At 39.2% G+C, this 23,058-nt stretch overlaps 1 pseudogene; it reads right to left on the reverse strand.

Moving 5' to 3' along the window:
• Positions 1 to 1,948: 1,948 nt before the first annotated feature.
• LOC139733315 (receptor-type tyrosine-protein phosphatase alpha-like) overlaps positions 1,949 to 23,058 on the reverse strand; it is a 28,714-nt pseudogene continuing 7,604 nt past the window's right edge.

Below are 23,058 nucleotides of genomic sequence, written 5' to 3' on the forward strand. Positions count from 1 at the left end.
GTGTGTGAAAACTTTTGCCAAATTCGAATATTTTGAATTGATACTCTTGAGAGACAAACTTTACAACACACTTTATGTCGTCTGTCGTATCATTGACAACCATCAACATTATAAAAGAAGACACCCAACTTGTCGTGAGGTATTTTGTCTGTATCATAAATATTACCAGCTGATTACTGTGGTTTCTTGAATACACCAGCAGAGTTTGTTGTCTTTCCTGTTCGCATATCTTACTAGTGTGTAATCCACAAACATTGTGGAGCTCCGACGTGCAAATGACTAGATATAATTTCAGTGACAGTAATCGTGGCATAAAATCAATAAAAAAGCACTACATAAGTAAGAAAAATTACAATTTCTTCAATTGCACCTTAAGAAAATAAATGAGCAAGAAGCGAACAGGACGAAGCAATGTAAATGATTTCAAAAATTCCTTCACCTGAATATATTGGTCTTTAATCTGAATTTGTGAAAAAAAAAACAACCCGAATATAAATCACCGTCTGTATATTATATCATTTTCAACATAATAGTTGAGGTCAAGAATACAATTCTAAAAACATTTTCAATTATATTTCTGGCACATGCATCGCTTTATACTGAATTAAAATCGAATACACGCTTTCCTGCTCCCAATAATCACCCTCCAAAATATACATCCAGAACCTTTGCATAAAACAATGCCCTTCTCATTCTCACCCGACGTAATAGCCGGGTTCACTCGTACAAAATAGCGGGATGACGATCGCGATGCAAATCTCGAGATTTGTATCCCGCTAATTGGTGCACGTGTGAACCCGGCTATTGTGAGTGTGCAATACCAAAGCTCTAATCACACCCCCTATGCTTGTATGTACAAACGATTACAAAAATAAATTGGTATCAAATATACAATCAGACATTTGCAAAAAGAAAATTCAATAAAATAATGGAGTATAAAAGACAAATTTGAATATAAAATATACTAATGGGATAACAGAAATTATTTCTACGTACCTGTATTATGTCAGCCCCAAATGACAAGACATGATATTGATTGTAAGGCACTACCGTCTGGTCAAATCAAATAAGCATCTAATAAGTCTGCCATACACAAACACAGGAAACCTCCTTTCATCAGATACTATATGTGGATGTCCTAGACTAATCGCTAATTAATCAGACGCTCCACTAAAACTTGAGAAAAAACTCAAATAAAGAAATGAATAGAGAATGCTTTCTCAGCTCTGCAGAGACAACACTCATGTGGGTAACAATAAGACATGTAAGAGGAATGTGCTCTTTACAGAGTACGTATTGAGCATGCGTGATACGATTTCACTTCTATATCCTACAACATTGTACAGGTTCACATTAGTGTCTCCTTTTTAGTGGATTCAGTTCGCAGTGGTAATCATTTCGTTTCAGTAACTTAGATGAGAACTCAGATTACAATATTTCAGTCTACGGAGAGGAAGTAGTTCATTTCTCCTTTGCCATTTTAATAAATCAAGGCAGACATTGCAAGGGCATGATCGGTATAACAAAGCATGCATGTGCGGAAGAACATTAATATATGCCTGCCAACAGACATTGAAGTTGACACAAACATTGCTTAATTATATTCCGTGCCCTAACTATATATAGGCGGTATTGTGCTGATTTCTTTCTAACAATAACGTAGATGTGGTCATTAACATAGAATCTGGGACATTGTGAATATTGTGGATCATTTCATTTGAACTGCAGAAGTTGCGATTCCTGAATATAAGACAAGAATCTTTCATCTTTGGTGATGTGATTATATTCTATACACAACATCGAATCAGCCTCACAGTCCGAATAAAAGTATAAAAATTATCCGTAGAGAAAAATAGAGCAAAATGATATCACACTGCTCAATGCAAACATAAGAAATCAAAAGCTAATATCGCTGTTGACGAGGGGGGAGGGGGGGGAAGTAGGAAGCTCCTCACAGCTCATTTTGCAGCCAAAAAGGTTTTTTTTTAACCCTGTTGAGACCAATGCTAAAAATGTACATGATGTTGTACACAAACTGGTTATTGATTGGAATAATAGAGGACATTCAATTGTGAAGCACGATTGAGTAAAACCCTGTAATTACTGTATCTTTTTAAAACCGTGTAATTCTAATTACCTTCCTCCTTGAAAGAGAAGTCTGATGATGGCTCTATGGCTGTATCTATAGGAATACTAGACAAAGACAATGAAGGGATATGAACTTCAGTCGTCTCCAACGAAGGCTACGTTTTCGATTCCCTCATCAGGGTCTATGGCTTCGTTCTCGTCGACCTTGTCAATCAATGCGCTCTTATCCTCGTCTTTATCAACATCGTGGCTTTCAGTCGTGGCTTCGACGTCGTCATCCGAATGGTCATCTTCTTCGTCAGTGTCCTTACGTTTGATGTATTCCTCAAGGACTTCGTAGCAAAAGAGATATTCCTCCTGAGAGACATGAATTAATGTAAATGTTGGGATCAGCCTCCTATATCCTCCGGAGACAAGCTTTTCAACTAGCCAAAGTGAGTGAGGGACACCCGAATGCATGCCTTCCAAACATTTCAATTCAGGATTTTGTGAAACTTATAGCAGTTCCTTACGTATCGTGTAGAAGGGTACTCCATAATTGTCACTGAGCTTACACGAGAATTGGGAGATATGAGAATGTTTAACCAAACCAATGGTTTTAATGTGTGTAGTGTGGAAAGGCAGTTGTACGATCTCTACATTGTTCCCACATATTGATGTTACTGTTTAGGTTATACCTCCGTGTTAATAAATGCTTTGGGGGAAATAATGTGATTCTGCACTACCAGAGAAGTAATCTGAGATAATATACCTGCCACGTCCTGAGTGTCATCCTAAATTGTATTTTCAGCCATCATATGGCATCTCTCACATCCGCATTCTCCAAGTAATCTTCAATAATTACTGTTAGAACCGTCATCATTTATTTCATATAAGTTTCCCACCCATTATCTTCTAACCTCTACTGACGTGTACACCTGTTCTATTTTTTTCTTTGTTACCATCTAAGGTGTGTAATATTAACACGGTGTGTTTAAGTTATTTACTTTTTGAAAATCAAAAACAAAGAACACAGTGGATCTCACAACTTACCACTGAAGTGACCATTCTCATCCGGTCAGCTCGAAGTGCTTTGACCGCCTGGAAGACGTCCACTGTACCTTCTTGGGTCATCTGGTCCAGACACATTCTGACCGCGCAAAACACTCCGCTGCGACCCGCCCCATTCCTGTCACCATGGATACGAACAAACGGTAGACAAGACCTATCTTACCACAAGACCACTAAAAGATTCATTAATGCAGCCCTACTCTTACTGTCTTTTGAAAAACGTTACAAATTATGACTGCTATAACGAGTTTTCCTTCTTCCTTCGAGCATTATTATAACAATAAGGTTTTTGTTTCGTTGCGTTAATTTCCAAACTTCCTTTGTTCATTTTCGAAGGATTAACCATGAATAATACTTCAATACCTAAAACTCTTACCAAAGGTGTCTGGTTCACGTATAAAATCATCTTGACTTACAAAAAAAAAAAACTCACGAGAAAATTGTTACATAGCTGCACAACAAATTAAAGAACCCAAAACTCAGACAATTGTCTCTGATTTTACATTGGTGGACTACAAACAGCTAATGTCTTGGTGTATAATCTATTACTACATCAGCATTCTGTCAAGGTGCCTTTCCGTCGTTGAACAATGAAGTAAAATAAACCAGACTTTAAAAGACGGGCTTCCTATTCATGTATATTATGACACAATGTACAAGACTTGGCTTACATGCAGTGGACGAGCACTTTGGAAGATGGCTCGATGCCTGACGCCGAGGAGTAAACCGCCTCGATGAGGTCAAGGAGTAGACTCTTGTTCTGGTCGTCGAATCGGCTGTCATCCCCGGGCCAGCCGAGGAACTGGTACTGACGGACCACGCGCACGTTCTGAGCAATAAAATAAACGACTGTACATGAGGCTATAGATAGCATACTGTTTTCAAGACTGACCAATCTCTGGACACGATCGAGAATATTGACTATTGTAACTTTAGGATCGCAGTTGATACGGCTGCCACTATAGACAGATTTCAGTGACTACCTTCTGACTGCCATTGTGGTACCTACTCTTTCTGTAAGTTGATATTATTGGACAGTGTTTGATGAAACTACCACAGAGATGATGAAGATGAAAGGTGAAGTTAAACTTTCACTTTATCAATATACACACATATATATATATATATATATATATATATATATATATATTGAAACGAGAAAGGGAAAACTGACCAGAAACAAATAATAAATAGTAAGAACTTTGAGCAAAGAAAATGGGTTTTCATCGGAATTCGAACCCGAGACCTCCGGATTACTAGACCGGTGCTCTACCGACTGAGCTATTGAAAGCCCTAGATCGGTGTTCGTCCCAAACCCTTTCTCTCTTTGCTCGTGTGGTCAGAAGCTATAGTGTGTGTATGTGTGCCACACACACACACACATCAACCTGACATAAACCCAAAGGATGTAAATCAACTTTGGAATAAATGCGAGGGATCGCCGAAGCGATGCAGCTTTTTGTAATATATATTGAAACAAGAAGGTTAATGTGTGTGTGTGTGGCACACATACACACACTATAGCTTCTGACCACACGAGCAAAGAGAGTTAAGGGTTTGGGACGAACACCGATCTAGGGCTTTCAATAGCTCAGTCGGTAGAGCACCGGTCTAGTAATCCGGAGGTCTCGGGTTCGAATCCCGATGAAAACCCATTTTCTTTGCTCAAAGTTCTCACTATATATATATATATATATATATATATATATATATATATATATATATATTTAATCACTCGCACTTGATTTGGATGGGGCTAACAGGGGAACACCAACCTGCGTGCCGGTTAACTGCACCTGTAGCGTCCGAACGATCAATCCCTTGTCTTTCTCTGTAGACGTTGTGGATACGGTGAAGGGTCCGTACTGGGTCGACCCACCGTCAGGCCAGTACTGGGCACATGTCTGAGGGGAGTACGATATCAGATTGAATGTAAACAAACAAGCAAGAAAGAACAACAAACATGAATAAACAAACAAAAACACACACAAGAAATCAAGAACGATTAGTCATAGCGAACTAATAAAGTTGTGCTCTACCTAATAAAGCATGTTTCTAGGTTAGCTATATTGCGTATACACACCGATAACACGCCTATTGCAAATGATGATGAAAGGCATGTGTGCAAAAGTCTTGTTCAAACGACTCAAACAACGGATGTGTCAGTTCTGACGAGTCTGCGATAGTTTGCGTGGGATTTTTGTAATCGGCTTTAATTGGACCCACACACACCTAAACCTACATACACATGATGCTGCATGACCGACCTTATAGTAGAGTAAAACCATTAGTTATGTTCTCTCCTTGTGCAATCTATTTAGCCGACCACATCAGAAGCATCACTCTCAGGAGCACTAAATTGTTTCTACCTACGTAACTTAATTTCTGAGATATGGACATTAATTTCGAATCGATGTTATATTGTACCAAATTTGTCTCAAATAAACAACAGTGTATTGCAGTGCACGTCCGCACCTGTTCTGGGAATTCTAGTTTAACCTCAACCAGTTTTCGAGGCGTTAAAATTGCGTTAAAATTGCAATTATCATAGTGATATTTTCATGACATGAAATTTATATTGAGCATATTTCAAGAAAAGGGGAAAACCTCTGCTATATATATATCCAAGCCAATCATGGCTTACCGGGTCTTCCCTTTCGAACTCGTTCAGCATGACGATCCTGGTCGGCTTGTAGTCATAGATTAGGGACCAGAAGTCGACCACGGTGTCAGGAAGAGGCATCTGGGTCACGATGAAAGGGTGCTCGTCACCGGACTGGCATACAGTCAAAAGGAAAATGTTACTTTGACGCCATTTTCGACATTCACAATAAGAAACATATAAACATAATAAACACACATTCATAATTATATTCTCACATACGTACATACATACATACATACATATTATACATACATACATGCACATGTACACCCATATAATCAGATATGCATACATAAGGTCTGCAAACATACATAAGGACTTGACACTAACTCTTTTTTCTGATGGCCTGTCCGCGGGCCACTAAATCTTTTAATCTGAAACTTTGGTGGCCCGAAATAGCAATGTATTGGCAATAAATAAACAGAAGCATAACAATAGATTTTGAATCTTAAGCGCCCGATCGGGCCAAAAAAAGATAGCCTTGTTGAGAATTTGGTGGCCCAACATCAGTTTTTAGTGGCACCGGACCACCGCTGATGTTAAGCCCTGCATACATGCATGAATGAATGCACACACAATCACACACGCTCCTCCAAATATACATACAACATGATTCCGTTCAAGTAACATGATGTAACACAAACTGTTTAGACTGTTTATGAAGTAAAGCTTTTTAAGGTGTGTGATACAATCATCTGATCAAAGAAGATTGGAAAGAAAACACCAACTTTCTTCCCCTCGCACGAGTACAAGTTCAAGAATAGACGCTGAATTTCAAAGTCAGGAAAGTGTGATTTGACAAACGGTAATTGTAAGTAACAAATGTAATATGTGTCACAGAAACGAATAAGACTAAATCATGTAGAATAAGGTACATATCGATAAAAATCAATCATTCCAAGGTACTCACTCTCACGAAACTTGCATTGATGTAGTCTGCAGCTGTGTCGCTGTTGACACGTGTTTGTAACATGGCTCGATTCCTTTCAACTGGCAAGCACACAATATGACAAAACAACTGGATTAACATCTAAAAATCAAAGTAGGGATCAAATTGGGAATACTGAATATTATTGCTTTCTTAAGCTACGAGCAACAAAGACGTGGTGTTCGTGATCATATGCATTCCCTTGATTAGGGTTGAGGTGATTTGATTTATCTCATTTACAGCTCTCATCAGATTTAATAATAAATCATTATCTTAACGGATGTAATAATGCTAACAGACAAAAATGTCATTTTCTTTTGTCATTTGCTTGATTAGCACATGTCATAAAAAGGGGATACAGTATACATATCGGCTGAATGTTTAAAGGCCACCGCACACTACACGATCAGACTGGTCTTAAAGTCTTAAGCCAAGCTGGGTCTAAGACCAGTCGTACGACCGGACACCGCACACTATACGACCCGACTGTAAAGCGCGCGCAGTGCGCACATGCGTGCGCTTGCATTTTACTGCATTGTGAATGGCTGAAAGCCCACGACCAGTCGGTAGAAATTCAACATGTCAAATCTCTACGACTGGCGCTAAGACCCAGTCGTACGACTAGAAAATGGCAAGACTGTGACGTCACACTTCTAGTCTTAAGGTCTTAAGACCGGTGAATCGGGGCAAAATCGTGTAGTGTGCGGCGGGCTTAAGATATGATCAAGCGGAATATTTCGAACTTTTTGACATGGTTCAGTCATGGCGCTAGCAACTGTCCCTGATGGAAAGAACACAGTGTGAGACACTGTGTTAAATTGTAACGATATCAATGTGAACACAGTGTTCCACTTTGTGTTCAGAGCGTTCACAGTGTGTACACATATTTAACTCTATGAACACACTGTGTAAACAGATGATCCAGGGTTCGACACAGTGTGTTCACAGAGTCGGCTAACAAATGAACACACTGTTTATAGATGGTACTGGGTTCAACACAGTGTGTTCACAGAATTGATCGGCTATGAGCACACTGTTTATAGATGGTACAGGGTTCAACACAGTGTGTTCACAGAGTCGCCCATGAACACACTGTTCATAGATGGTCCAGTGTTCGACATAATGTGTTTACAGAGTTGTCTGTGTGAACACACTGTCCTTGACTGTGAACACACTGTGGGCCACTGTGCTCTTTTTGGCAGGGCATATTTCTTGCTGATGAATGCAAAGTTATCAATGGGATTCTAAGATTCTCATAGACCCTCGAATTTTCTTCAGCATGGCGCTCGCAGAAGCATTCCTTTTGGGATCTCGCAATAGAAAAATGATCGATTTTTTTCTCCCCGCTAGATTTTTCTCCCCACCGAGCAGCGACTTACTCGGTAAGATGTAGGCGTCCCTGTTTTTAAGCGTGTTCTCGTGTCTGCTGCCTGTTCGTGTGGCCAGGGCGGCCGGGTCGGGGCACAGCTTCAAGAGTGTCTGGAGTAGAAAAAAAAATTATCCAAGAATCGTGAGTTTTATCATCTCCCTTTATCCCTTTTTTTCTGGGGCAATTAGGATTACACTCAATTTGAAAATAATAGCAGTTTTGACCTGCACAGCTTTAAAGGAGGTTGGCATTAAAAAGGGAGCCTAAAGTTAAATCTGCTAAGAAACAGTTACCGGGTCAAATTCAACTCATAATGCATTTCTACTCATAGGGAAATGCATATTTTTAAATTGCATGTTATAGGCTGGTTTTTGTTTTGTGTGTTAATTTGATTGTTTTGGCTCGTGTTTTCAAAATTGTGGGATTTCGTCTACATCTATATGAGTGTTACATTTTTCTTGTTGTTGTAGGTATGCAGCAGCTTTTGACAATGACAAATCTAGCAAATTCTAGAGGTCATAAGAATAGACTACCATTCAGACTGATGTACTTCTAAGAAACTTACCGAAAATTCTTTGTCCAAGAGTGTTACTCTGCTGCCCGACTGGCTTTCCCTTAACTCTTTCAGTCGCTCCGAGAACCGGTCGATGGGGATGACGGTGTCGACGAACAAGAGCGACTCGAGGACGGCCTCGTGAACGAACACGTATTGCTCCTACCAGGATATGACCGAGAGTAAGAGGAAGAAAGATAGATGCTATTGATGAGATAGGTGAACATGATTCATCTCCTGAAACATCCACAACCCAACATGAATTCAACAGAGAGTAAGACGTGTCAACACCATCGTTTGCATTTTTCAAGAAGTTTAGACATCAAATTCGTAGTTATTCTATGAGATCTCAACATTTGACTTTACCCCGGCCACTCGATCCCTTCCAGAAGAAACAAGTAATGTTTATATGTGTGTGCGTGTGTGCGCGCACGCTTAAGTGCGTGTGATATTTGCTACCATTGGGTTTTTATGCATTTTCTTGTCCAATAAAGTGATGCAGATTAAGACAAAACGTTTATACTTGAAAGATGAATTCCATTAATTGAAGTCTTCATCACGTACCACTGATACTTACTCACTGTCGCGGCTGTATATCCTTGTACTTAGAACTTAATTTGATAGCCTTCTTCTTATATTTAGCGAGATTAACGTTAAACATTGAAGCATCTTTTAAGTCGCTGAAATAACATTCACTGTGCTGCGTGGCTTCGGGCTGCGAGAACAAATCACAACTCAATACAGCAGAGATAGAAACCATTCACGCATCCTTATAATTTTATGAGGTGAAACCGATCCTATTATCTTTCACTGCTTTGCGTGGTATGGAGGTATAAGGGAACATAGAATTAAACTCTAGTCTGCTTTGGAGGGAGAGAGAGAGAGAGAGAGAGAGAGAGAGAGAGAGAGATCACGTGATCAGCTTGGAAGGAAACTTACATCTGTCTGAACCATGTTCTGTCTCGACTCTCTGATCGCCTGCACGAAGCCGTGGATGTTCACCTTCCCAGTCTTCTTCGCTTGCTCGACGACGCTGTCGAGTGTGATGATGACTCCCGTACGTCCGATGCCGGCACTGTATGGGTGGAGGACATTCCATAGAGATGACAACAAATTACTGGAGTGTACAAGCAGCTATCATTCGCACAAAAATACCTCACAGTAGGTAATTCAATGTAGCATGTTGTCGCGTAAGTTTGATATCTTTATCGAAGCTGGTATAAGAATGCCTAGGGGAATCTGAAAAAAAAATATTCTGTTGAAAATTGACGAACAATTGATATTCATTGAATGCCTATTAGTGATTCTCCCATAAATTTAGAAGCAAGATCCCGTGTTGCAAGTTTCTGTATACTGGATATAAGGAGATCTGCTTCATGTGGAGGGTAATGAAACTTATTAGGATGATAGATCATAATTTTTGTCGCCATCTACAGGATACAAGGTATAAAGAGTCGCTCTCATAGGGAATCGCTAGAAATACCCCACACCCACGTTCCACACCCCACACCAACATATTCACACCCATACACACATCAAAATACATCCACGTATACACACACAAACGCACACGCTTGCCCCAAGAACACGCACAGTAATAACTACCATCAATGCGACGACAGACATTGCATTTAAACTATCAGCATCTTTCTAAACACCGCTGCATGGTGTCCGATGCCTTCAGAGGATGGGGTATTAAGTGTAGCCACTTTCCGTGCTCACCTGCAGTGGACGAGGAGCGGCGCCGAATCGTCCGTAGCGTACTCGGCTTTAACCTCCTGCAGGTATCGTAGCAACAGTGACGTCTGTTTGGGAACGGATTTGTCTGGCCATTTGGTAAACTGGAAGTGAATTAAGCTCCTGGATTCTTCACTCTACACAAGGATGAATAAATGAATGAAAGGAGTAAGAAAAGAAAAAAACGAATGTCAAGATATAACTGAAAGATTGAAGATAAAAGAATATAATGAGGCGCTATGTATTCAGCATGAGGTTAGATTCAAAAGTTCGACAACACCAAACAGATCTCACATGATCTTTTACGGTTTTGAAAATCGAAATAAACTTCGTATTTTTTCATAAAAGAAAAATTAACTTATAGAGGAAATTGAAATAGAAATTTGTAATAGTTCCCCATAAATTAAAGCCTGACAAAGAGGCATAGGAACTAACTGAATAATTATTTTTGTTTTACCTCAAGTAGTTCGTAGTCCTGTAGTTTCAAGACTATTATTACTTTCACAGTGACTTTAAAAGAAGGGTTGGAAAAGAAATTAAAGCTGTCACGGTAGGCTGTCTTGTCTACCACAAGATCCCACGTAGGATTGTGTGAGTGTACGAGTGTGAAAAAGGACAAACACTCGAAGGAAAAAGAGAATGATATGTTATGATATTATGATAATGACAAAGAGTGCATTCAAAACCTTTTCAACAACGAATTTCCTGACGAAGCCAAACTCTCTCTCCTCTGTTTGTCGGGCAGACACCGTGACGTCACCGTATTTCCCAACCTCGTCTCCAGACGGCCAGTAGCATTCACACTTTTTCTGTCAAATCAGAAGCAAATTAAAAAGCAGGACATGGTAAACACTCATAATCAACAAGAGCTTCACTTCTAACAGCATAAGTACATTGCACTCTGTATAATCTCCGAATCTGGTCGTAACAAGTGCAGTTACATCTAGATAGTCTTTTGACAAGGATTGGGGCGAAGCATGTAATAAAAGAAAAGACTGGAACAAATACTATCAGCTGAGGGGGGTCGCTAATGCTCTTTGCTGCAATCATTTCTTTATGGTCTATGTTCCGATACCTATCAAAAAATGAGTCATGACGGTAAGATTGAGTGATTATGGTTGCAGTTGCTGTGGTCTGACAACAAACTTAAAGGGCAGATCCATTCAACTGCACCTTCAGTTTGCAGCAATATCAAGCGAAGGTTGAATAGGAAATCTTCGTACTTCAAGAAGCAAAGGAATTGAAAATTCCAGAAATGCATACACGAAATAGTAAGATGGACGGGAACAACATCTTCTATTCAGATGAGGTGTGGTCAATGAATAAGAAATGTGGCCTGCATCCTCTACCCTTTAGAAGCCAAATTTGTAATTTTGTCATTATCACATTATTATGTTTTTTTTTTCATTTCATTACAAAATAACGAAACCATCGTAAAGATGAACTCACCTTTAATCCTTCCTCCAAGTTGGTTACCATGGCAATAACTCGTACCTTCTCCTGCCAAACCATTCGCCAGAAATCACTAATCGTGTTGTTCTTTGGACCTGTAGTAAGGGAAATTAGGAGTAAATCAAATTCTAAAACATCAAGCATTAGGTAAAGAGGGTGATGACACGACTTTAATGTAAAACATATGGCCTTTACAAAAACGATGAAACGCAATCATAGAATTCCCAGCTATCAATCTTACAGCTGTTACATGTTTAATGACGACGAATGGATCTTGGTGTCTCATTGCGATTAACGTTTTTTTATATATATATATAAGTGGCATTTTCTATAAACGTTTGCGAAGTAAGGACAAACAGAAAGTCACTACAAATAATCAAAATAAAATTGCGAATATAGTACAGGTTACCCTTATTACAATACCAGCTACCTTTACCAGCACCATATACGATAGTTCTTGCATCGAAACTAACAGTACCCCAAGGTTTAAATTTTGTTATGACAGCTTACAAAACAACGATGTCTTTCTAATCATTCCATGCCTTTATTATTAGGACAACTGGAAAGGGAACTAAGTTCATACTGTTGCTTATATATCATATGGAAAAATAACAGTACTTTAAGGGGAGAACTTACCTTGTGTGCAAATATACGCTTTTTCACGGTCAAAACTCTGAAGTATAGAAGAATAACAGAAAATATGACGTCAATTAAGGGCAGAACAGGAAACAGACATTGTTGTCTCTGAAATATTCAAATACCATAATATCGACAGATGCCATGATATGTACATTGTATGGTGGGAAGTATAGCAAGAGTTTGCCTTTTCAGATGCATTTCACGAACACATGTGTGATCAAAATATCAAAATATTGGAAAGTAGTCCCTAAAAATGTTTACTTACTGTTTATTGTTTATTAAATGTTTATTTACTTATCATACGAAAGGAAACTCATTTTCTTAAAAAAGAAGAAAAGAAATGGCGCTGTGTAAAAATGAAAACGATGTCCTCACACTCGCATAGCCGATTACTGCCAAATTCGTGGAATTAAAACTTGTAATTTCCAAATAGTTGTCCCAAGGCATGGAAGAAAAAAAATTATATCGTGAGACAAACAAGAGAGAGAGAGAGAGAGAGAGAGAGAGAGAGAGGGACAGACAGACAGAGAAATAGAATAAGAGAGAGAGAGAGAGAAAAAAAATAAACATAGAGGTAAGAAAAAAGATGAAGGGTACGAGAATGATAAGCAGACGGGCAGATAGCTATCTATATACGTACCCATATAGGTAGACAAACAGACAAAAAAGGAGAGATAGATATAGAGAGAAAGAAATAGACAGACAACGAGATAGACAGAGAGGTAAATAAAGGATAGAAAAGAGGTAGATAAAGGAAAGAGATTGATAGAGACAGAAAGAGATAGATATACAGAGGAACAGATTGATAGGGAGAGAAAGGATGAGATAGAGAAAGAGCTAGATAGGGAAAGAGAGGGGGAAAGACAGAAAAAGATAGACAGGGAGAGAAAGAGATATATAGGTAGATAAAGAGATAGGGTCCTAGATAGGTAGAGAAATAGACAGATATGGTGAGAAAGCGATAGGCAGAGAGAGATAGACATGGAGAGAAAGAGATAAAAAGGAGATAAAGATTGATAGATTGAGAAAGAGATATATAGGGAGAGAAAGATATAGATAAGGAGAGATAGAGATAGATATAAAGGGAGAGAAAGAGATAGATGAGGAGAGATAGAGATAGATATAAAGGGAGAGAAAGAGATAGATGAGGAGAGATAGAGATAGATATAAAGGGAGAGAAAAAGATAGATGAGGAGAGATAGAGATAGATATAAAGGGAGAGAAAAAGATAGATGGGGCGAGAAAGAGATTGATAAAGGGAGAAATAGGTAGATAGAGGAACGGAGAAGAAATAAGAATAACAACAAAACTTACGTCAATGTACGATGCGTTGATGTAATCTGAGTAGGGATCACCATCAGTTTTTCAAGGACTACTCGAGTATTATTATCTGAAGAGGGGGACATAAAAACAACAAAGTGACGTCACAATATTGCGCAATTATACCTTTGTTGAGATGGAGACGATAATTAGGAATATAGGTTACTACTACTACTGCTACTACTGCTACTACTATAACTACATATTGCTTAAAACTAATAATAAAAGCGATGACGGTATCAACAATAACAACGACACTAAAAACTTAAAAAGTTCACTAATGATAACAAACATCATAATCATTAAAACTGTTAGAAAGTTAATGCACATTATACTGCTACGCTTGTTAATCCTTTTCCCCCTCACTTCTAGTAGCTATTATCTGAAGTTGCTCTTTTTTCGTCATTCATCTACTGTTGATTTGCTCATACGTACACAAATGATATATTCTTTGCAAATATAAAGAAGAAGAAATGACAGACTTCCATTCATTGAAAATAGAAAGATTGAGGTGAGAGACAGAGTGCCTTAAAGCAATCCGAATGAAGTAAAAGAGTCTTCCACATAATCTGAACAACCTGAAATTTCTTGTCCTCATTTATTTTTACCGCCCGACCGGTGAACAAAATGTAAGGAGACAACGAGCTTCACTGTAGACTTACAAGGCAAAATATTCCTGTATCTGTTCTTCGGCTTGTTGGCTTCTTCCTTCGCGTACGACTGGCGCTCTGTGTTTACACCAGGAAGATGCTTAATAATAGAAGAAAACACGGATTGCAGTTTTAAAGATTTGAACTAAACGTTTGGAGGCTTGACACGCTTTTATTGACATTTATTTACTGTAAGGGACTACGTCGGTTTCGCCGTAGATTCACAAAACCCGAACTCTTTTGGATACTGAAATCATAGTGAGCCTTTAAAGAATAATTAATTATTAGATTAAAAAAAAAATCACGCTGAGATCACATCCGGATACAGAGATCTGGATAAAGGGAGGCCGGATATAGGAGAGGTCAGACTGTATGTGTAAGGAGTTTTATGTGCCATACGGCTCCAAGCACACAAAGGGTTACCGCTAAAATGGGTTCGGTTAGAAAGGACAGGATTCCATGAAGCAAGCTAGTCTACAGTTTATCGCGTTCCAGGCATCTGAAAACAAGGTTGATAACTTGACTTGTTTAAGGAAAACTCTCCTCTTTTATCCATGTTGACTTTGACAATTAGAGGAAAGTGAAAGAGAAGACTGATTAACGTCCCTGGAAATTGGACGAACATGAAGAAAAAATAGTGGAATTTTGAAGGTTAACATATTTCTTAGAATCGGTATAATCGGTCACATTCACGTGATGTGCACTTTAGAGAAAGCAACGAAAGTATTGCCTCACAAACTGATGGCCCGACATCATTATTCGGATGCACAATGAATCTCTCCCATTTCTGTTTGGTTGTATTTCAAAGTAAATTTTAGCACGGTATTTTTTCTCAATTTATCATTAGCCCTATGACCTCCTTGCAAATGAGAAATATACACTTAAGAAATAACAATTCATACCTGACGATTATGTGTCCTTAAAGAAAGACAGTATATACCACAAGGAAAGAACTACAAAACAGAGCGATTTCAAGTATGCGGTTGACATGGTTGAATTGCTTTTCCAACAACTGCTGTTGATGACAAACCCTCCCTTCTCAGAAAACATGATTCTGAGTTCATTTCCTGTTCATTGTGTATTTTTTGTTAATAAAGAATATAAAATAGTTACCTCGAATTCCTCAATGAGTTCCAATGACTGTCTGTTGAGATGAACAAAGTTTGGGAACTCGTCCACTGGTATGCCCGACGGAGAGTCGCGAATTTTCACAGATTCATACCGGGTGTAGTAGCTAAGTCTCGAATCCTTGTCCTTTGGTACGTGGTCCACACCACCTGATTGAAATAATCGAAATGTAATCATATACATATTCCTTTATATACATCTTTCTCTCTCTCTCTTAATCTCCTTTTCTCACACACAGGGTCCCCCAAAACAAACAAACAAACAAACAAACAAACAAACAAACAAACAAACAAACAAACAAACAAACGTTCGATCACTACACTCCCTCGCTTGACATTGCTCGAGCTTTTTCCCCAAATATTGAATATAATCTTGTCACCCTTTACAAAATCCTGCATAGGGCCATCTCTCATTACTTCTCATTCTTCATTTTGTTCTTTTTTCCACCTTTCTGTCTTTTATCGTACATGTCTTGGTCTGTCAATAAGCGTGTCTGTATAAGGCTTAATAGAGAACAATACCATTGGCGTGCGTGATAGAGTTTCCATTCTGCAGCTCCCCAGCTCTAACCAGCTCGAGTTCGGTCATCCCTCTTTCTTCGTTTCCAGCAATCTGGTGCCTCTTTTTCCTCCTAAATGTCAGATCAGAATGAAGTCATACTGAAGTGTTGTTATTCCACAACATGTGGAAATCGAAATTGATGAATATGTTATGGAGGGGAGAAAAGATGGTGGCAACTCAACAACACGTCACACATAAATATTATCATCAGTGACACAAAACGGATCACCACCAAACTTTCTTGGAGTAACAGCAACTGAACTTTATTCCTCCCCTCGAGCTCCATAGTCAGCCCGAAAAGCCTCGAAACTTTCTCTCCCCTCGTGGGCTGAACATGTTACACTTAATATACAAAAATACATATTCCTGACAAATGAAAAAAAAAATAGACGAACAGCGTGTTTTCAGGTTTCATCTAACTTACCATAACAGACAAAAAATCTGGCAGTTTCAAAGTTTCTCACATTTTGACTGACTTTAGTGAGTCAGTTAAAGGACAAGTTCACCTTCATAAACATAAGGATTGAGAAAATGCAACAATATTAGTAGAACACATCAGTGAAAGTTTGAGGAAAATTGGACAATCGATGCAAAAGTTATGAATTTTTAAAATTTTTGTGTTGGAACCGCTGGATGAGGAGACTACTACAGCTTGTGAGTCATATGCGTACAACAGTATAAAGAAAATGTAAAAGAAAATTCAACATATTTTCACTTTTTTCGCATAATAATAGAGCACTTGACTTGCCTCTTTCTAAAGGCAGGGGGAATAATATTACCCATAACATTTGTCGGTAACGAGTCAGGGGAATGTGTACTTTTTTCAATAGATGGAATTTTGTGAAATTCTCTTTATATTTTCCTTATATTGTTGTACGCATGTGACATCTAAGTTATTCATACACTGCAGTAGTCTTCTCATCCAGCGGGTACTGCACAAAAACTTCAAAAATTCATAACTTTTGAACGGATTGTCTGATTTTCCTCAAACTTTCAATGATGTGTTCTACTAATATTGCTACATTCTCTCAATCCTTATGTTTATGAAGGTGAACTTGTCCTTTAAGGTCGCAACCACATTATTCAAATTAGCTGACGTGATGATGTCACTAACTCACAACTCGTCCAATCGAGCGCGCAAAAACGTTACTATTTCAGAAATCATGACTTTGGTTGATAATGTTGACCTATTGCTATTAATTGATTTGTTTGTTTGTTCTTTTGAACGTTCACTCTGGTATTCATTCATTTACTTCATGCTTTCATCATTTAGTTATTTATCATGTGGAGTTGATTGAGCTGATTCAATTGTCCATATAATATTACCATAAAATGCTGGTTAATAATCGAAGCAGGTAAAAAAAAAATCGTCTTATATAACAATTTGATTGCAATCGTCCACGCACTCGTTGATGATATTACAATGTTGCTGATGTCGAGCTTACGTTCTCTGCCACAGATTGACACCGAGGACGACGATGCCCACGGCAAGAAGTAGGAGGACGATAGCGGCTACGATCCCGAAGATAAAGTCTGGCTCTTGCGTGATATTCGACGGGGGAGAAGTGGTAGCGGGTCTGGACGACGGGCCATTGGTAGTGACGGCGATACACTGCTGCTGCAAAGGAACTGAAAAAAAAAGATACAAAGGGCAAATGATACAGGAGGATCTTGGAGGGAAAAGATACGTACTGCTTACGAAGGATGCTGAGATGGTACCCAAGAACAGAGACCCTCAACCAGCTGTCAACTCTGTGACTATAAATTGGAAGACGCCCTCAGATGTAAACATTTTTTTCACATTCTGACAGTATTTGTATCGTATCAGAAAAAAAAATATTTTGATCAGTTGTATGACCTATCTATACAATATTCATATCATTATTGTGTTATGAAAATTTGTATTTACTTTCTGATTTAACGGTATATATTTCCACCTTGCATACATCTTTATTGTTTATGTTATGTACAAATGAATCGTTTTTATTTCCGTTGTAACTTATATTTGATTATTAGATTATATAAACTTTCATTTTTGTAGTTTGATAGTTTGCAATTATGTTTTTAAACTCACTGAAGAAAAACCTTTGGCTGAGCAATTTAAAAGTATATATTCAATTCCCTTTTTACCCTGTCTACAGATAACCATTACGTGGAAATGAGTTTTCTAAGTTACCATTTCTATCTCTTTGTCCGTCTTTCTGCACGGACAGGCAGAAATGAAATCGAAGCTAATTATGATATGAAGAAAGGCTCGATTGAACTCGTAACTTAAACAAAAGTCCCCCTGAAACGGACCACTAAGGAGAGCGTTTTCCTGATGTAATCAATGGCGGCGATGCAACAACAGGATGTAGACTCACATTCGCTGTATGTATGTTTATTTTGTACTGTGTTGCTGAATGTTTGATTTTGGCGTAATACCGCATGAAAGTATTGTATCTTAAAGGACAAGTTCACCTTCATAAACATAACGATTGAGAGAATGCAACAATATTAGTAGAACACATCAGTGAAAGTTTGAGGAAAATTGGACAATCGATGCAAAAGTTATGAATTTTTAAAATTTTTGTTTTGGAACCGCTGGATGAGGAGACTACTACAGCTTGTGAGTCATATGCGTACAACAGTATAAAGAAAATATAAAGAAAATTCAACATATTTTCACTTTTTTTCGCATAATAAAAGAGCACTTGACTTGCCTCTTTCTAAAGGCAGGGGGAATAATATTACCCATAACATTTGTCGGTAACGAGTCGGGGGAATGTGTACTTTTTTCATAAGATGAAATTTTGTGAAATTCTCTTTATATTTTCCTTATATTGTTGTACGCATGTGACATCTAAGTTTTTCGCACACTGCAGTAGTCTTCTCATCCAGCGGTTACTGCACAAAAACTTCAAAAATTCATAACTTTTGAACGGATTGTCCGATTTTCCTCAAACTTTCAATGATGTGTTCTACTAATATTGCTGCATTCTCTCAATCCTTATGTTTATGAAGGTGAACTTGTCCTTTAATATTTTGTTTGATAGTGTGGTCTATGAAAAAAGTTAGTTCTATTTTGTGAGTCGTAGCGCTTATTTACTTTTGGAAGTATGTAAAACATACTGTTGACAAATTCGTCATTCTTCCAGGCTTACTTCATTGCATTTGTAGACGTGCTTTGAATGGACTTTTTGTCATTGCATTTACACAGTCGTCTACTGATAACTGAGCTTGAGCAAATTCTGAAAGCATCGCTCTCAGTTTCGTTGCCAAAGGTCGGAAACCCCCTTTCAAAAGAGTGGAGAAAGAGTCACATGGAGTGTCTACAGAGCAATATACTTCCTCATTCCTGGCAAAAATATGGTAAAGGTCACACTTATAATAGCTAACTTTTAGCGAGCATATAAAGCAGTCTGTAAATTTCCGTTAAAATGGAAATGTTATTCAGTATTCCTGCAAAGAATTTTGCATTATTTAATGATTATTCTTGCATGGGCGTCACCAGGGGGGGTGCGTTGGGTGCGAACGCACCCCCCTTCAGATCCTTAAAAAAAAAAAAAAAAAAAAAAAAAAAATAGTCTGCGAGCGACCTCAACGCCGGACGCTAAATAATTATTCTTTTCTACTTTTTTTTTTAATATTTTGCACCAGGGACACACACACACACACACACACACACACACACACACACAAAAAAAAAAAACAATTCGCACCCCTGGTTCTGGCAGCACTGATTTTATACTTATCTATTAGTATTCTACAGTGTTTACTATTTATCGACCATACTGTACATCCGTACGATACGGAGCACTTATACACGTTTGCATGTACGTGTGCTACTTACAAGTATGTAGGGTCTGTGTACGTTACTTCTGACCAATCCATATTGCCAGCCCAAGAGCGAGCCTTAGCCTCATTAAAAAAAATAAAAAGAAATGGAGGGGCAAGCATATTAATTGCCCCCCCCCCGTAATCAATAATTCCCGAAATGAGAAGATTTTCTTGCTTTTGAAAGAAAACAAAAATGTTGCCCCCATGAAAATATTGGAAGGCAAGCGCACCATTTGCCCCACCCCACATAATCATAATTCCCGCGATGAAAAGATTTTCTTGCTTTTTTGTTAGAATTCAAGAAATCTGTCCAATTATTTCACCCAAAAGCAATGGCGTAACTACGGAGAGGGGGGGGGGGGGGGGTGCGGCCCCTCCCAATCCGCTGGTAAAAAAAAAAGGATTTCCCGAAATAGTAGTTCAAGTGTTAGTAAACTGCTTTTGAATGAAAGGGTGATCCAGAAATAAGATATCTTTCTATGATTTCTTTTAACCATGATTAAATAGGTATATAGTGTGAAACATTGTTCAAAAAGCCCGGACCCGACAAAAGATTGTGATTCCTGGTTGGCATTCTGCATATAAGCAGGATGTGCGCAGTGTACTCAGTAAATCCGAACGAAGAGTCGCTACAATCAGGGGCTTCCACCTCCCTGCTACAATGTTGCGCAATGTGATGTAGAATGTACACCTTTGTACCTTACGCTTCGTTATATCAAAGCTAGATCATTGATTTTGCAGTGTTGCTTTACATACTAGTCTATATATATATATATGTATATATAAATGTCTTGCATTGCCAATAAAAAGACTTGACCTGGGTTAATTCCTAACTTTTCCATGTATATAATATACACACACACAAACAAACACGCACAATTAGTTTAGGGGATGCTCTAAAGTGCAGATTTTGGACATCCTTTCAACGCTTGGTCACTTCGACGCCACCTCGCTGGTCATACCTCCCCCAGTCATGAACATAAACCCACACCCTTGACTACCAGTGGCGGATCCAGGGGGTGGGGCGCACCGGGCGTCCCCCCCCCCTTTAATTTTCAAAGCGAAAAAAAAAAATAGCTGCAAACGGCAGTTTGTGGACAGTAAATAATGTCAAATTTTCAAGCTTGCTCGCTCCTCTCGCTTGCATTTAGTCGTAATGCCATTCTCCTGGAGTTGCTGCCAGTAATTGCCGGCAGTTGCGCCTGGTGCGCCCCCCCCCTTAATTTCCAAAGCGAAAACATATACTTGAAGCTACAAACGGCAGTTTGGGGACTGTAAAATGTCAAAATTTTCAAGCTCGCTCGCTCCGTTCGCTCGCATTTAATCTGAATGCCATTCTTCTGATGTTGCTGCCAGTAATTGCCTGCAGTTGCGCCCGGTGCGCCCCTCCCCCTTAATTTCCAAAGCGAAAAAATATGGCTAAGAACGGCAGTTTTTAGACTGTAAAATGTAAAATTTTCAAGCTCGCTCTCTTCACTCACTCGCATTCAATCTTTATGCCATTCTTCTGATGTTGCTGCCAGTAATTGCCGGCAGTTGCGTCTGGTGCGCCCCCCCCCCTTAATTTCCAAAGCGAAAAAATATAGCTACAAACGGCAGTTTGGGGAATGTAAAATGTCAAAATTTTCAAGCTCGCTCGCTCCGTTCGCTCGCATTTAATCTTTATGCCATTCTTCTGATGTTGCTGCCAGTAATTGCCTGCAGTTGCGCCCGGTGCGCCCCCCCCCCATAATTTCCAAAGCGAAAAAATATGGCTAAGAACGGCAGTTTTTAGACTGTAAAATGTAAAATTTTCAAGCTCGCTCTCTTCGCTCGCTCGCATTTAATCTTTATGCCATTCTTCTGATATTGCTGCCAGTACTTGCCTGCAGTTGCGCCCGTTGCGCCCCCCCCTTAATTTCCAAAGCGAAAAATATGGCTAAGAACGGCAGTTTTTGGACTGTAAAATGCAAAATTTTCAAGCTCGCTCATTCCGCTCGCTCGAATGTAATCATTATGCTCTCTTGATATTGCTGCCAGTATTTGCCAGCAATTGCGCCCGATGCGCCCCCTTAAATTCTAAAGCGAAGAAATATAGCTACAAACGGCAGTTTGTTTGTTTTTTACTGTAAAATGTCAACATTTTCAAGCTCGCTCGCTCGCTCGCTCGCATTTAATTGTTACGCAATTCTCCTGATGTTGCTGCCAGTAATTGCCGGCAGTTGCGCCCGGTGCGCCCCCCCCCTTTATTTCCAAAGCGAAAAAATATGGCTCCAAAAGGCAGTTTTTAGATTGTAAAATGTCAAAATTTTCAAGCTCGCTCTCTTCGCTCGCTCGCATTTAATTGTTATGCCATTCACCTGATGTTGCTGCCAGTAAAATTGCCAGCAGTTGCGCCCGGTGCGCCCCCCCCCCCTTAATTTCCAAAGCAAAAAAAAAATATGGCTACAAATGGCAGTTTTTGGACTGTAAAATGTCAAAATTTTCAAGCTCGCTCGCTCGCTCGCTCGCATTTAATTGTTATGCAATTCTCCTGATGTTGCTGCCAGTAATTACCGACAGTTGCGCACCGTTGCGCCCCCACCCCTCCTTTATTTCCAAAGCGAAGAAATATGGCTCCAAACGGCAGTTTTTGGACTGTAAAATGTCAAAAATTTTCAAGCTCGCTCTCTTCGCTCGCTCGCATTTAATTGCTATGCCATTCACCTGATGTTGCTGCCAGTATTTGCCAGCAGTTGCGCCCGGTGCGCCCCCCTTAATTTCCAAAGCAAATACTCGTAGATATGGCTACAAACGGCAATTTTTGGACTGTAATGTCAAAATTTTCAAGCTCGCTCGCTCCCCTCGATCGCATTTAATTGTTATGCAATTCTCCTGATGTTGCTACCAGTAATTACCGGCAGTTGCGCCCGTTGCGCCCCCCCCCCCCCCACGCCTCCTTTATTTCCAAAGCGAAAAAATATGGCTCCAAATGGCAGTTTTTGGACTGTAAAATGTCAAAATTTCCAAACTCGCTCTCTTTGCTCGCTCGCATTTAATTACTATGCAGTTTACCTGATGTTGCTGCCAGTAATTGCCAGCAGTTGCGCCCGGTGCGCCCCCCTTAATTTACAAAGCAAA

The sequence above is a fragment of the Diadema antillarum genome, unplaced genomic scaffold (assembly GCF_040938485.1).
Source record: "Diadema antillarum isolate AM-2024a unplaced genomic scaffold, OU_Dant_1.0 seq00000471_RagTag, whole genome shotgun sequence".
In the NCBI taxonomy this organism is placed as follows: Eukaryota; Metazoa; Echinodermata; class Echinoidea; order Diadematoida; family Diadematidae; genus Diadema; species Diadema antillarum.